At 46.0% G+C, this 4,803-nt stretch overlaps 1 pseudogene; it reads right to left on the bottom strand.

The window, feature by feature from the left end:
• Nucleotides 1-4,476: 4,476 nt before the first annotated feature.
• On the bottom strand, nucleotides 4,477-4,603 carry LOC136321507 (small nucleolar RNA U3; annotated as a pseudogene).
• Between the last annotated feature and the right edge of the window lie 200 nt (nucleotides 4,604-4,803).

A 4,803-nucleotide genomic window follows, 5' to 3' on the forward strand; every position in this document is an offset into this window, starting at 1 on the left:
TTAGGTGCTCCTATATTAGGTGCTAGATATTTATAATGATTATATCTTCCTTTTGGATTGCTCCCTTTTTCATTATGTAGTGACCTTCTTTATCTCTAACTATGGTCTTTGTTTTAAATTCCATTTTGTCTGTATAAGTATTGCTACCCCAGCTTTTTTTTTCATTTTCATTTGCTTGAAATAATTTTTTCCATCCTTTTATCTTCAGTCTGTGTGCATCTTTTGATTTAAGGTGTGTCTCTTGTAGACAGCATATGTATGGGTTCTGTTTTCTTATCCATGCAGCTACCCAATGTCTCTTGATCGAATCATTTAATCCATTAACATTTAAGGTTATTACTGATATGTAATTGTTTATTGCCATTTTTTTCTTTGAAACTGTATTCCTCTTTTGCTATATTCTTTTTTCCCTTTGATCTGTTTACAACAGGTCCCTTAGCATTTCTTGCAGCCTTGGTTTGGTTGCAGTGAATTCCTTGAGTTTTTTTTTTGTCTGTAAAGCTTTTTATTTCTCCTTCAATTTTAAATAATAGCCTTGCTAGATAAAGTAGTCTTGTTTGTAGGTTCTTGTTCTGCATTACTTTGAATATTTCTTGCCATTCCCTTCTGGCCTCAAGTGTTTCTGTTGAGAAGTCAGAAGTCATCCTTATGGGGGCTTCTTTGTAGGTGATAGTCTTTTTTTCTCTAGCAGCTTTTAATATTTTCTCTTTATCATTTAGCTTTGGTATTTTAATTATGATGTGTCTTGGTGTTGGTTTCTTTGGGTTTCTCCTTAATGGAGTTCTCTGTGCTTCCTGAACATGTGTAATGTTTTCCTGCCTTAATTGGGGGAAGTTTTCCGCTATAATATGTTTGAACAAAGCCTCTATCCCTTGTTCTTTCTCTTCTTCTTCAGGAACCCCTATGATGCGGATGTTATTTCTCTTCATGTTGTCACAGAGCTCTCTTAGAGTTTCCTCAGACTTTTTGAGTCTGTTTTCTTTTTTCTGCTCTGCTTCTGTGCCTTTATTTTTTGTGTCCTCTAACTCACTGATTCGATTCTCTGCTTCATCCATCCTGCTTTTAATTCCTTCCATTGTATTCTTTATTTCAGATATTGTATTTGTCAATTTGGCTGATTCTTTTTTATTATTTCAATGTCCTTTTTTATATTTGTTATCTCTTTATTTAGGTTTTCGTAATGGCCATCTATGGTTGTTCTGATATCTCTGAGCATCCTAACAATCGTTATTTTAAACTCTGCATCTGGTAATTTGGTTATATCTGATTCACTTAGGTCCTTTTCTGGGGATTTCTCTTGGTTTATTTGTGTTGTATTTCTCTGCCTCTGCATTTTCTCTTCACGGGAGCGGCTGTCATCACGCGCTCGGGTGCACAAGCGTTGGTGGCTTTGTCCTTTGCCCCGCCCCCATGTGTGACGTTATGCTCGGTCCTGAGGGCACTGGCGAGCACCTTTGCTCAGCTGCGGATCTCCGCCTGTTTCCGGGCTTTTGCCCTACCCTTGCAGGAGGAGCCCACTCGAGGAACGTCTGCTAGCCTTGGCTCTACCACCGGGCAGGACTGCGTTCCCAAGCTCAGCTCAGTAGTGGAACTCTGCCTCTACTGGGCTTTTGGCTCCACCCCCACAGGAAGAGCCGGCTACCAAGTTAGACCGCATTGTCTGGGTTTCACGGGCGGGGCAAGGCTGTGCTCCTCTGCCCTTGCTCAGGGGCTGGTCTCCACCCTTTCTGGGGATTCCCCCCTCCTCCCCCCCCTCCCCCCGCAGGCTGGATTACAGGCTGCCTGCATCTGAGCTTGACCACTTTTGCACGCCCCCTTTTCTCCAGCCGGGCAAGATTGAGCTCACTCTAGCTGGCTTCCGCCCCTGCCAGCAGAACCGCGCTTTTGTCTCTCACTGCCGCCCACCCTCCGGCGCGCCCTCAGCCGCGTGGGTGCGGGCGTCACAGCTCGGACCCTAAGACTCACTAATGTAGACCTGTAAAGCCAGGAGCCACAGCCAGGGTTACTATCACAGCAGCCTTCTGGCCTATGCAGGTTCGCATTGGATTCGGACAGTCGGTAAAGAAACAAGGGAGCCAAAAACTGGTGGGCCATTAGCTTTAATTCTAGCTTGCACCCGGCAGGCAAGTAAAAACACACACTGGGCTCCAAAACCCACTCACATTCAGTGCTCACAAATCTACTGACTTATCCGAGTTTCCTAGAATCAAAGGTTTCTAGCTCACCAGACTTATTCACCTCTGTTCCCCATCTCCTTCTTTTTCCAGCATCAAACTGCACAAACTGGCCTCTCACTCAACACTCCGCCATCTTGGCTGCTTCTCCTGGCCACATGGCCTCTTTCTGCTCTCTGCTCTGCTCTCTCCTCTAATGATAATCTCAGGAACCAAGAGAACAAACTCCTGCTCCGTCCCCACTTTATAGTGCAGAAATCCAAACCCTTAATCCAATATATAAAACAGGGGAGTCTCTAATACAAAGCCACTCTTTTTTTTTTTTTTTTTTTCATTTTTCATTTTTCTGAAGCTGGAAACAGGGAGAGACAGTCAGACAGACTCCCGCATGCGCCCGACCGGGATCCACCCGGCACGCCCACCATGGGGCGACGCTCTTGCCCACCAGGGGGCGATGCTCTGCCCATCCTGGGCATCGCCATGTTGTGACCAGAGCCACTCTAGAGCCTGGGGCAGAGGCCAAGGAGCCATCCCCAGCGCCCGGGCCATCTTTGCTCCAATGGAGCCTTGGCTGTGGGAGGGGAAGAGAGAGACAGAGAGGAAGGTGCGGCGGAGGGGTGGAGAAGCAAATGGGCACTTTTCCTGTGTGCCCTGGCCGGGAATCGAACCCGGGTCCTCCGCACGCTAGGCCGACGCTCTACCGCTGAGCCAACTGGCCAGGGCCCAAAGCCACTCTTTGAGGCATGATTGGATTGTACCACCCCACATCAAAAAGGGTAGGAAAGGCTTAATCCCAAAACCAAGCCCCAGGCTACAAGGATTCTGCCTGCCTTTAGCCAATCCAACACACATTAATATCACCTGGGTGACGGCTTCCTCGTGTTATTTTTAACAAAGTGAGCATAATACATTTTATCTGCCCAACAGGACCCAAAAGCTCCCTCCTTCTATGCGACTCTGCTCTGAATGCCGTGGGGGAGCTTGTTTGGCTGCTCTCCTGCTTCCCTTTGCTGGTATTGCTGTTTCCGAGGGAAATATTCACTTCAGCTTTGGGGAGTGACTCATCCCATGTGTTAGGGTGGCTATCTCCCAAAATGCTTCTCCCTGTGCCTCCTAGATTACACTCTCTTCCTGTTACTGTGGTCCTCTCCTCTCTCCCCCCGTCCCCAGGAGCCCCAGGTGGGTGGTTACGAGAGAGATGTTCTGCGCGGTCCCTTTAAGAAGGATCCTGGTTCTGAGAAATCAGACTCTTTTCCAAAAACAGTATCCTGACTTGTTTCCAGCTAAATACTGACCTTACGCCTCTTCTGGGTTCTGGGGCTACAGGCTGGGGCCTTGTTCCTGGGGCTCAGGACCCTTCCCCCTCTGCTGAACTCACTTCCAGCCACGCGAGTCTCTCCCTGCTGCCATTCGCTCCGGGGAGCTGGGCAGCCCTCTTCGCGTTTCCCCGTTTCCGCTTTTTCTACCAGTCTCTGTGTGGCTTCTTCAGTGTTCCTTGGTTGAAGAGTCCTCTTAGTTTAGTCCAAAGTTGGTTTTTCCAGATGATAGTTCAAAAAATTAATTTGTAATCCACTTTGGTTCTGGGAGGTAGATGTTGGTACGTCCGCCTACTCCAGCGCCTCTTGTCTCTCCGATAAATTAAATTATTTTCTTAAAAGAAACATCAATCTATTAATAGTTAGTAGTAAATATTAAAGTGTATGTTTTGCATTTACATAAAAAATAAATCATTCTTTCTCTTTTTTTCCCTATTATAAATTCTTACATTAGTGAATGAGGCTGTGCCAAAAAATAATTCAACTTATTTCAGAAAAATATTTTTTAAATGTTAATAGTTCTCATCATAAAAACTAAAGAACTTCTGTTCTTGGAAATCAGGCTGAGCAACCAAAGCTTCTGTAAAGACTTAATCACATCACTTTGTGGCTAGAAAAGATTATGCACACAGGATTTAGTGGTGACAGAACAAATGCAGTCGGCCCTCTGTCCACAGGTCCCACACCATGGGCTCAACAAACCATAGATGAAAAGTACTAGGGAAAATGGTGCTGCGGTGTTGCAGACACACACTAGGTAGTTAGGTCTGCAGTGGCTGGGTCTGTGCTGTACTGGTATCGACCTTTGTTCTGGTCACTGTCCCTGAAATGGTATAGTGTAACAACTATTTATATAGCACTGACATTGTAGTAGGTACTATCAGCAACCTGGAGATGAGTTCACTCCACAGGAGGACATTTGTAGGTTCTGTGCAAATACTGCACCACTCTATCGAAGGGACTTGAGTGTCCTTGGAGCTTGGTATTCATATGGGCCCTGGAACCAACCCCTGTGGATGCTGAGGGACAATTCACTATCATTTATTTTATTTATTATTATTATTATTTTTTCTAGTAACAAACTATAGAAATGATCCCTGAAAGTATAGTCTTATTATTATTTTTTCTGAAGTGAGAAGCAGGAAGGCAGAGAGACAGACTCCCGCATGCGCCCAACTGGGATCCACCCAGCATGCCCACTATGAGGTGGAGGCCATGGAGCTATCCTTAGCACCCAGGCCAACTTTGCTCCAATGGAGCCTTGGTTGCGGGAGGGGAAGAGAGAAAGAGAAAGGAGAGGGGGAAGGGTGGAG

The sequence above is a fragment of the Saccopteryx bilineata genome, chromosome 1 (assembly GCF_036850765.1).
Source record: "Saccopteryx bilineata isolate mSacBil1 chromosome 1, mSacBil1_pri_phased_curated, whole genome shotgun sequence".
Lineage (NCBI taxonomy): Eukaryota > Metazoa > Chordata > Mammalia > Chiroptera > Emballonuridae > Saccopteryx > Saccopteryx bilineata.